This window comes from Schistocerca piceifrons, chromosome 3 (genome assembly GCF_021461385.2).
Source record: "Schistocerca piceifrons isolate TAMUIC-IGC-003096 chromosome 3, iqSchPice1.1, whole genome shotgun sequence".
In the NCBI taxonomy this organism is placed as follows: domain Eukaryota; kingdom Metazoa; phylum Arthropoda; class Insecta; order Orthoptera; family Acrididae; genus Schistocerca; species Schistocerca piceifrons.
In genome coordinates this window covers 842,740,147-842,752,162 of record NC_060140.1, presented here as the reverse complement: position 1 = coordinate 842,752,162, position 12,016 = coordinate 842,740,147, and the positions used below count along the sequence as shown (strand labels likewise).

At 39.7% G+C, this 12,016-nt stretch overlaps 1 protein-coding gene across 1 annotated transcript in view; it reads left to right on the top strand.

The window, feature by feature from the left end:
• The first annotated feature begins 1,853 nt into the window (after positions 1–1,853).
• The window catches only part of LOC124789783 (DNA topoisomerase 2-alpha-like), a 195,246-nt gene continuing 185,083 nt past the window's right edge, over positions 1,854–12,016 (top strand). Inside the window, 2 exon segments of the mRNA XM_047257251.1 lie at positions 1,854–1,893; positions 2,015–2,117. The gene's annotated coding sequence lies outside the window, so the exon portion shown is untranslated.

The window sequence follows — 12,016 nt, the reverse complement described above, 5'->3', positions numbered from 1 at the left end:
AATGCCCATATCAATGAAGTTTCGTTGAATGGTTCACACGCTGACACTTGTTGATGACGCAGCACTAAAATCTGCAGCAATTTACAGAAGGCTTGCACTTCTGTCATGTTGAACGATTCTGTTCAGTCGTCATTGGCCCCGTTCTTGCAGGATCGTCTTCCAGCTGCACCGATGTCAGAGATTTGATCTTTTACTGGATTTCTGATATTCACGTTACTCTCCTGTAATGGCTGTACGGGAAAATCCCCACTTCATTGTTTGCTCGGAGATGCTGTGTCGCATCGCTCGTACTTCATCTATAACACCACGTTCAAACACACTTAAATCTTGATAACCTGCCATTGTAACGGCAGTAACCGATCTGACAACTGCACCAGACACTTGTTCGTCTTATATAGAAGTTTCCGACCGCAGCGCCGTATTCTGCCTGTTTACATATCTCTGTATTTGATCACGAGTGGATATACGAGTTTGTTTGGCACTTCAGTGTAGTATCAGCACAGTATATGAGTATAATTATTTGCTGCTAGGTTGTTGAAGGTATTGGTTTACACTGTAATAGCAATTGGTCCTTAAAAACTTGAATATTGTTCCCTTATATGTAGACAATTATTTAAATTTCTTTTACATGTGCTGGGAGTTTGTTATTCAATTTTGTACCTTGAACATTTTTTTCTTTCTGTGCAATATCCTTGTTTAGTATTTTTAAATGGATGTCATTGCACATTTTTGTGTATGTGATTGGAGATTTCATTGGTTTTGAAATTTTCATTGTACCTTTTCATAGTAATTATACTTTTTTGTATGTAGAGGCATGGTAGAAGTAGAATATTTAGCTGTTGAAATAGCTGTTTGGAGTTTCTTAGCCTTGAACTGTTGGTGTTTATTCTAACAGCTCGTTTTTGTCATATAAAGATGGTTTTTAAATTTGTCGTACTATGACAGTAGAAAGTGAGGCCATAGGTGATTGCAGTGTAAATATAATCAAAGTAGGCAGTTCTGCTACACTGTTTACTAGACACATTACTAATTACATGTAGTGCAAATGCAGCAGAACTTGACTTGGTAATGAGACAGTGGATCTGTTCTGTTGAATCTAAATTTTCATCTATATGGACTCCAAAAGATTTTGTGACAGATACACTTTTAACTTCTTTATTTTGTAATTTGAGGTCTAAGTAATTTCTAACTTTGTTTCCGTCTGGTGGCTGTCATCAGAATTTGAAGTATTCTAAGTTAACTTAACAATTTTGTTTGTGTGGCCATCCTCCACAGCAAGCATATAAATACTGGTTCTGCAAATCAAACTGCCTTTTCCTGCTGCTAGTTAAGTTAACTTTTTCACTTTAAACGGTTGTTGTAAATATTCCAAAACTGTAGGTCATTTTCCGATTATGTATTACTGTAATTCGATTTTGAATTATTTGAAGTCAAGTTGTTCATTTCAAACCATTTTTGTAAATATTCCAAAACTCTAGGTGCTGATGTTGGCTGTATTTGGTTTATACCAGTCACGTCAACATTTGTGTAACCAGAAGACAGGGTTATATAAGTACCACTGACTGAAATTTTGATGTCATTTATATAAATTAATAATGAGAGAGGCCTTAGCCACATCCCTGTGGTACCCCAGTTGGTACAGTCCAGTTTGGGCGTGGAAATTCATTACTCGCCGAACAAAAATTGTATACATATACTGATAGTGACGAATCAGTATATTTATTTCGTGATATAATAGTGTTTCTCTGACAGATCGAGTGCTTGATCCAACGATCGCTGTATTTTTAGTTTGTTGTCTGTCGAACACTACCCAATCGATTATTCGTTTATGTTGTGGTTTATCTTTGGTGTTTTCATTCACCGAAAATGGTGGCATAGCGGACTTTGTAGTAGGTAATTCTACGTATCTTGTGTGAAAGATATAATAATGCAGCTAATGATGAATTTAGGGTAATTTTCTACTCGCTGATAATTGCTGGATCATATTTTATTAACTATTTTATCCTGTTTTCAGATGTATATTCATTGAGAAAAACCGTTTGACAGACGCTGTGGGTTTGTTGAAGTTCTTGAATGTAAGGGTGATTACTGGTCATAATAAGCAGTTACGCTGTCAGGTACGTGTGAATAATATTTCATACGCAAAAATAGTAAAGTTGTTAACAAGAAGAAAACTGACGGTGTCTGTGTGTGGATCATGAACTGTCCTTTGATATAAAGCTTCTGGCGTTCTGCAGTAGCCAATGAGGATGCTTGCTTTTGTAGCACGATGTTGATTGGCTGTTTTCAAATCGAAATGGAATTTTGTTGTACATAACGACGTACGATTTCCGATAGTCAGTCGGACTAGGGTTTGTGCTTATGTTTCTTGGAGAAAAATAATTGGATTTGTACGTTTTTATCAAAATTGTGATCATGTCAGGCCCACTGGTGGTAAGATGAAGATTATGAAATTTTTTAGTTGCAATTTATGATGTCTGTAATGAAATAGTCCATTTTTGTGTTGCGGCGAGTAGCCGTTTCTTCAGTAGCGTTTTTGCCGTTACGGATTATTTTCTATTTGTTATTATTTTCCTTAAGCTAGAAGGAATAGAGACTGAGTCTGTGTGATAAGGTCCCCTCATTGTATTTAATTTTAGGTGTTAATTCGTTTTCAGATTACAACCTTGTTATTTTGATGATGTCTTGAGTTCTACTCATTTTTACTTTGATTCTTAAATAACAGGTGGAATAATGTCAAATTTTGACGTTTGTTATAAATCGTGTTTGAGCCATTTTTTTGCTGTTTCTTGGCTCACGAAATACCCGTAAAGGTTTTTGATTTAAATAATATCATAAATCGTTACTACGATCGAATCTAAGGAATGAGCGACTTCGTGAAAAAACGAACAGAATGAAAATACATAAATATTTCGTAGTACCTATGATCTAATACCATTCGAAAATTAGTTGTTTTGGAACTCTTTGCTATAGGCGTACCTTTGTGTGCAAACAAAATTAGCGGATTTCAAATCCGGCTTGTGTGTAAGCAACTGCTTCGTTTTACAGTCTCATGCTAGGAGCTCTGTTCATCGTCGTTGGGTACTTATTTTCACCTCTGTTAAATGTAAATATGTTGCGTAATAATTATTCAAACGAAATTGGGTAAAAAAAATTACATCTGGTATTGCCTGATTTTTACATTTTTGGTTGTGTAAGATCATTACATTACTACTACACTGTGAGATGGTGCCTTGTAGTTTGCAATTAACCAATGTTATTGTGAATTTGATTGCTGAATAAACAGATCTCTTCAATTGTAAAAGTAATTTCGTGCGGAAAAATATCGCACCTATTTATCGATAATTTGCAGTTACTTTGAATTATCTGTTTTTATGTTGTTGAAATGGATGAAAACATGCCCCTGAAAGTGTGTGTGCCAGTAGTACCAATACAGGTCGATGACTCCTTGACATGCTAATCAGTTAGCAATAATAAAACTATTACTCAAGTGTGCTGGAGGGAGACAACATTGTTAACGAAGTTTAGAAGTAAAGTATGTCATTTCAGATGTAAGTGTAGAACACTTGCACTGAAAACTATTGTAACATTCCAGATTTGGTAAAATTTACATAATTTATCTCCTTGAATTTTCACTGTGGCACAGATGTTAATGTTAGGCGTCGCGACCAGTCTACTTATTACAACAACCAGATTTTTCTGCTTTCACATTTGTTGACTTCGCCAACTCTAAACCAAATAGTCACCTTACAACATAACATAGACCTTGGGTTATGTCTGTCAACACAATCAAGATTCCAGGTGAGATCCAATATGTAACTGTAGCTCCAAATTTTACTTTGTTCTGGCCTTCACTTCAAATACAGGTTTCATATATGTCTCCGTGCTGGTCCATCCTATACATACCTGCTTACTGCAGTCATGTCTTGCCCTTTCTCCAGAATGTTTACTATCCACACTTCCCTCTGTTACTGAATTGACAGTTTGCTCATGCATCAAGATGTGCCTTGTCATCTGATGTGTTCTTTTAGTCAAATTGTCGGAAATTTATTTTCTTCCCAGTTCAATTCAGTAATCGTTAGTTAACCTATCCATCTAATTTTAACTGGTATCACCATGATTCAGTTAAATTGCTGAACATTGTATCATTCATGAAGTGACATCTTGTAATACAGCAATGTGTCCTAATACCATTACAATTAGTAAAGAGAGAATATTGAGATATGAAGAAAATTAAACTGCGAAGTCTTCTCTGTGCGTGTCCTGTATTCAGTGTAATAATCTTTGAGGTTGGGCATGTTAAATATATTTCATTTTCCTACATGTAAGATAATGTTGCTCGGTTTCTGTCGGAGCCAGTGTTCTCAATTTTTGGCATGAATGACTGGAACAATGTCTCTCTTTTCATTAGCATGCCAAAGAACAATAAGATTTGTTACTTGTAGAATATAATTTTATTCTGCTTGCAGACCTGCTACAGGCAGCTAAAACTCTCGATATGCTTTGGAGTAGTAGTTGTTGTTGTAATTTCCTGGCAGATTAAAACTGTGAGCTGGGCCGAGACTCAAATCTGGGACTTAAGTCTTTCGTGGGCAAGTGCTCTACCAAGCATCTGTGAAGTTTGGAAAGTAAGAAACGAGATGCTGGCAGAATTGTAGCTATGAGTGCGGGTCGTGAGTCGGCAGAGCATTTGCTCGCGAAAGACAAAAGTCCAGAGTTCGAGTTTCGGTCCGGCACAAAGTTTTAATCTGCCAGGAAGTTTCATATCCGCGCATAGTCCGCTGCAGAGTGAAAATTTCTTTCTGGAACATTATCGTGGTATACACTATTTAATGTAAATAGATGCATGAGAATTTGTTTGTTTTTTAAGGCCACATAAAAGAAAAATTTTATTGGGAAATAGTAGCTTCGCTAATACCATCGCCTTGGGGCCACACCCGTTAGACATGCAAGAACAGACGCAATGGTCCCTTTGTACTGGTTCCCAAGCCTGAATTGGATTGCCTTGTCTTGTCAGATTTCCAAGCCTGTTACATGGTTTCTAATCAGCTTCCGAGGCAAAGTGTTTGAGTGCGATGTTCCTATGCCTACTGGTCGGTTTATCAGGTTTGCAAGACTGAGCTTGTGTTACTATAGACTCAGCCTGAATTTTTCTTCAGTATTGAATAAAGTTTGCTCTGGGAATGTGTTCTGGGACCCAGTCAATGTTTCAGATGGATCGGATATGTTGGTGATAATACGCTGGTTGGGAACCTAGCAATAGTCTTTTCTATCTGTCCTATAGGATGGATGTGTGGGACCCTCCTGATCCACATTGTGGTCTTCAGTCTGTAGACTTGTTTGATTCAGCTCTCCTTGCTACTGTATCCTGTGCTAGACTCTTAATCTCCGAATAACTAGGCCTACTGCAATCTACATCCCTCTGAATCTGCTGGCTGTTTTCATCTCTTAGTCTCCATCTACAATTTTTACCCCTTCGCACTTCCCTCCAGTACTAAATTGGTGATCCCTTGATGTCTCAGAATGTGTCCTGTCCAACAATACCTTCTTTTGGTCAAGTTGTGCCACAAATTTCTCCCCATTTCCATTCAGTACCTCCTCATTAGTTACATGATCAACCCTTCTAATCTTTAACATTATTCTTTAGCACCACATTTCAAAAGCTTCTATTCTCTTCTTGTCTAACCTGTTTATCAATCATGTTTCACTTCCATACATGGCTACACTTCAGCAAATACCTTCAGAAAAGACTTCCTAACACTTAAATCAACAAAATCTTCTTCAGAAATGCTTTTCTTCCCATTACCAGTTTCCATTTTATATCCCATCTGCTTAGGCCATCACAAGTTATTTTGGTGCCCAAATAGCAAAACTGATCTACTACTTTTTGTTCCCTAATCTAATTCCCTTAGCATCACATGATTTAATTTGACTTTGTTCCATTGTCCTTGTTTTACTTTTGATGATGATCATCTTACATCCTCCTTTCAAGACAGTGTCGATTCTGTTCAACTGCTCTTCCAAGTCCTTTGCTGTCTCTGGTATAATTACAATACCATCGGCAAACTTTAAAGCTTTTATTTTTTTCCTGAACTTTAATTCGTACTCCAGATTTTTCTTTGGTTTCCTTTGCTGCTTATTCAATCTATAGACTGAATAACATCGGGGATAGGCTACAAACCTGTCCCACTCCCTTCTCAACCATTGCTTTCCTTTCATGCTCCTCAACTCTTGTATTTGCTGTCTGGTTTCTGTAGAAATTGTAAATAGCCTTTCACTCCCTGTATTTTACCCCTGGCACCTTCAAAATTTAAAAGACAGAATTCCAGTCAACATTGTCAAAAGCTTTCCCTAAATCTACAAATGCTATAACTATGGGCTTGCGTTTCTGTAACCTACCTTCTAATAGAACTTGTAGGGTCAGTGTTGCCTCAAGTGTTCCTACTGTTCTCAAGAATCCAAAATGATCTTTCCCAACATCAGCTTGTATCAGTTTTTCCATTCTTCTGTAAAAAAAAATTCAGGTTAGTATTTTGCAACCATAACTTATTAAACTGGTAGTTCAGTAATTTTCACATCAGTCAACAACTGCTATCTTTGGAATTGAAATTATTACAATCTTACATTATTTTTGAAGTAAGAGGGTATTTCGGCTGTCTGGTACATCTTACACACCAGGTGAGAGAGTTTTGTCATGGCGGGCTCAAGGATATCAGTGGTTTGACTTGATCTTTCAGACCTCTGTCAAAGTCTTCTCACTGTATCGTGTCTCCCAACTCATCATCTACATCCCCTTTCCTTTTAGTAATATTCCCATCAAGTTCATCTGCTTCTATAGATCCTCATACACTGGTTTTTAACACTTCCTGTCACAGAGTTTTTAATTGTTTGTATTCTCTTTCACCTGTTGCATTTGCTCCATTTTTATGTTTTCTCCTTTCATCAGTTAAATACAATATCTCTTGTGTCGTTTAAGCATTTCTATTAGGCATTGATCAAACACCGGAAAATCCAGGATGAAATGTAACAATATTATGAAAAGGAACGTTGTTACTCATCATATAGTGGAGATGCTGAATCACAAATAGGCACAACAAAAAGACACTCGTAATATAAAACACACACACAGTGTGGCTTCAGCTGCCAGAGGCTGCAGTGTGTGTGTGTGTGTGTGTGTGTGTGTGTGTTATGGACAAAGGCCTTATTCCTTGTTGGCTGAAAGCTTATGCTATGACATTCTTTTCGTTGTGGCAATCTGCGACTCTACTAGGCCTTGTCTTTTTACGTATTTGGTCTTCTGCTGCCTTCACTATTTCATCTCTTCTTCTACTGTATTCCTTTCTCCTTTCAGCATAACTAGTCCCATCTTTTCTAATTCCTTAACGTTTAATCTATAGTGCACAACCAATAAATTGTGGTCAGGGTCCATGCCTGCCTCTGGAAATGCCTTAAAATTTAAAATCCGATTCCTAACTCTCTGTCTTATCATTGTATTATCAATCTGAAACCTTTCAGCGTCACCAGGTCTCTCCGTTATGTACAACCTTCTATATGATTCTTAAGCCAAGTGTTGGCGATGATTAAATTATGCGCTGTGCAAAATTCTCCCAGGCAGCTTCCTCTTTCATTCCTTTCCCGAGTCCATATTCTTCTACATTTTCCATTTGTACTCTTTTACACTCCGTTGTTGTCTACCAATACTAGGGCAGACATGATGCAAATTATTGCTCAGCTACCTGCTCCATTTTTGTTGACTGGAGACTTCAATGCTCACCATCCCGTCTGGGGCTCTCCAGCATCTTGCCCGAGATGCTCCATGTTAGCAGACCTTTTCAACCACCTCAATCTTGTCTGCCTCAATACTGGTGCCTCTACTTTTCTTTCGGACACAACTCACACCTATTCCCATTTAGACCTCTCTATATGTACTACCCCACTTGCATGTCGGTTTGAGTGGTACGCTCTTTCTGATACGTATTCGAGCGACCACTTCCCTTGTGTTATCCATCTCCTGCATCATACCCCATCTCCATGCTCAACTAGTTAGAACATCTCCAAAGCAGACTGGGGGCTCTTCTCTTCCTTGGCGACATTTCAGGATCAAAACTTCGCAAGCTGTGATAGTCAGGTCGCACACCTCACGGAAGTCATTCTCACTGCTGCTGCATATTCCATCGCTCATATTACTTCTTCTCCACGTTGCGTACCGGTCCCCTGGTGGACCACAGCATTTAGAGACGCTATACATGCTTGTCGACGTGCCACCCTACGAGGGCGAATTGTATTAATTATAAACGATTGTGTGCGCAGTGTCGTCGTGTTATTAAAGAAAGCAAGAAAGCCAGCTGGGCTGCTTTCAGAAGCTCCTTAAACAGTTTTACTCCTTCTTCTGTTGTCAGGGGTAGCCTGTGCCGGCTATCTGGCACTAAGGTCCACTCAGCAGTTTCTGGCTTGACGGTCGCGAATGACGTCCTTGTGGCCCTTGAGGATGTCTCCAATGCCTTCGACCGATTTTTCGCAGAGGTTTTGAGCTCTGCTCATTACCACCCTGCCTGCCTCTCCTGAAAACAGGCAGAGGAGGCAAGGCCACCTAACTTCCGCTCGTCGAGTCATGAAAGTTATAATGTCTCATTCACCATGCGGGAACTCGAAAGTGCACTTGCCCAGTCACAGTCCTCTGCTCCGGGGCCTGATTCTATTCATATTCAGATGCTGAAGAACCTTCCGCCTGCGCGTAAAAGTTTTCTTCTTCGTACTTATAATCGCACCTGGATTGAGGGTCATGTTCCCACATGCTGGAGCGAATCTATTGTCCCGATTCCTAAGCCGGGGAAGGATAAGCCTTCCAGTTATCCACCCATTTCCCTTACCAGTTGTTTCTGTAAGGTGATGGAACGAATGGTTAACTCTAGTTTGGTTTGGCTGCTCGAATCTCGACGCCTACTTACCAATGTACAATGTGGATTTCATAGGTGCCGCTCTGCTGTTGACCAACTGGTTACCTTCATTATGAATACCGTCTTGCGAAAGTGCCAGACAGTGTCTGTGTTCTTTGATTTGGAGAAGGCTTACGACACCTGTTCTAGGGCGGGCATTCTCCGCACCATGCATACATGGGGCTTCGCGGTTGCCTCCCTCTTTTTATTCATGCATTTTTAATGGATCGAAAGTTCAGGGTACGTGTGGGTTCTGTCCTGTCTGACGCCTTTCGCCAGGAGAATGGGTGCCACAGGGCTCAGTTTTGAGCGTCGCTCTTTTCGCCATAGCTATCAATCCAGTAATGGATTGCCTCACATCTGATGTATCAGGCTCCCTTTCCATCTACTGCAGCACACAGCGTACGTTTCCTGAAGTGCTGTCTTCAGCGTTGTCTTGACCGTCTTTACTCCTGGAGTGTCGCCAATGGCTTCAGTTTTTCTGCCGAGAAGACGGTCTGTATTAACTTCTGGCACTACAAAGAGTTTCTCCCACCGTGCTTACATCTCTGTCCCGTTGCTCTCCCATTCGTGGAGACAACAAAATTTTTAGGTCTTACATTTGACAGGAAACTTAGCTGGTCTCCACATGTCATATTTGGCTGCCCGTTGTACCCGTTCCCTAAATGTCCTCCGTGTTCTCAGCGGTACGTCGTGGGGAGCGGATCGCACCGTCCTACTTCGCCTGTATCGGTTGATCGTCCGCTCAAAGCTGGATTATGGGAGCTTTGTATAGTCCTCTGCACGGCTGTTCATCATACGCCGCCTCAACTCTATACAACATCAGGGGTTACGTCTTGCGATTGGAGAGTTCTATACTAGCCCCATCGAGAGTCTTCATGTTGAAGCTGGTGAATTGCCACTAACCTACTGGCGCGATATACTGCTTTGTCAGTATGCCTGTCTGCTATTATCAATGCCCGACCACCCGTCTTATCGTTCCTTTTTTGACGACTCTCTTGACTGTCAATACGGGTTGTTGTATCTGCCCTGCTACCCCCTGGAGTTCACTTTCGTCGCCTCCTTCAGCAACTTGATTTTCCACTTCCTGCACCCTTTAGAGTGGGCGAGAGCCAAACGCCACCTTGGCTCCAGGCTCAGGTTCGCGTTCACCTTGACCTCAGCCCGCTCCCAATGGAGGTTACCCCAGCTTTGGTATACCGCTTGCGGTTTGTCGAACTTTGAAGTTTTATTTATTTATTTATTTATTTACTTATTGTTCCGTGGGACCACATTTAGGAGAAGTCTCCATGGTCATGGAACGAGTCAATACATGAAATTATAACACGATTGTAGAAACACATAAAATGAAACAAGTCGTTAGTTTAAATAAAGAAAATCAAGAATGTAACACTGGAATTTGCTTAATTTTTTATCTCTTCCAGGAGCTCCTCGACAGAATAGAAGGAGTGAGCCATGAGGAAACTCTTCAGTTTAGACTTAAAAGTGTTTGGGCTACTGCTAAGATTTTTGAGTTCTTGTGGTAGCTTATTGAAAATGGATGCAGCAGAATACTGCACTCCTTTCTGCACAAGAGTCAAGGAAGTGCATTCCACATGCAGATTTGATTTCTGCCTAGTATTAACTGAGTGAAAGCTGCTAACTCTTGGGAATAAGCTAATATTGCTAACAACAAACGACATTAAAGAAAATACATACTGTGAGGGCAATGTCAAAATTCCCAGACTATTGAATAGGGGTCGACAAGAGGTTTTCGAACTTACACCATACATAGCTCGAACAGCCCGTTTTTGAGCCAAAAATACCCTTTTTGAATCAGAAGAATTACCCCAAAAAATAATACCATATGACATAAGCGTATGAAAATATGCGAAGTATACTACTTTTCGTGTTGAAATGTCACTTATTTCAGATACTGTTCTAATGGTAAATAAAGCGGCATTTAGCTTCTGAACAAGATCCTGAACATGGGCTTTCCACAACAGCTTACTATCTATCCATACGCCTAGGAACTTGAACTGTTCCGTCTCGCTTATAACATGCCCATTCTGTCTGATTAAAATGTCAGTTCTTGTTGAATTGTGGGTTAGAAACTGTAAAAACTGAGTCTTACTGTGATTTAGCATCCAATTATTTTCCACAAGCCACGAACTTACTTCATGAACTACATTATTTGATAATGTTTCAATATTACACACAAGATCCTTCACTACCAAGGTGGTGTCATCAGCAAACAGAAATATTTTTGAATCACCTGTAATACTAGAAGGCATATCATTTACATAAATAAGGAACAGCAGTGGCCCCAGCACCGACCCTTGGGGAACGCCCCATTTAACAGTGCCCCATTGGGACTGAACATCATTACCACTCTCAATATTGCGGAGGATTACCTTCTGCTTTCTGTTCTTAAAGTAGGAGGCGAACCAATTGTAAGCTACTCCCCTTACTCCATAATGTTCCAACTTCTGCAGTAATATTTTGTGGTCAACACAGTCAAAAGCCTTCGTTAAATCAAAGAAAACACCTAACGTTCTCAACCTTTTATTTAATCCGTCCAAAACCTTACAGAGAAAAGAGAATATAGCATTTTCAGTTGTTAAGCCATTTCTAAAACCAAACTGTACATTTGACAGCAAATTATGTGAATTTAAATGCTGCAGTAACCTTGTATATACAAGCCTCTCGATAACTTTAGCAAACACCGATGGCATAGAAATAGGTCTATAATTGTCAACATTATCCCTGTCTCCCTTTTTATAAAGTGGCTTCACTACCGAGTACTTTAATCGGTCAGGAAACCGACCACTGCTAAAGGAAAAGTTACAGATATGGCTAAGTACTGAGCTAATATACGTGGAACAATACTTCAGTATTCTGCTAGATACCCCGTCATATCCATGAGAGTTCTTGGTCTTTAGTGATTTAATTATTAACTCAATCTCCCTCTTGTCAGTATCATGGAGGAGCATTTCAGGTAACAGTCTCGGAACACTTTTTTCTAAGAGCGCTATATGATTCCCTGTTGGGACTAGGTTTCTATTTAGTTCACCTGCTATATTCAGAAAGTGATTATTAAG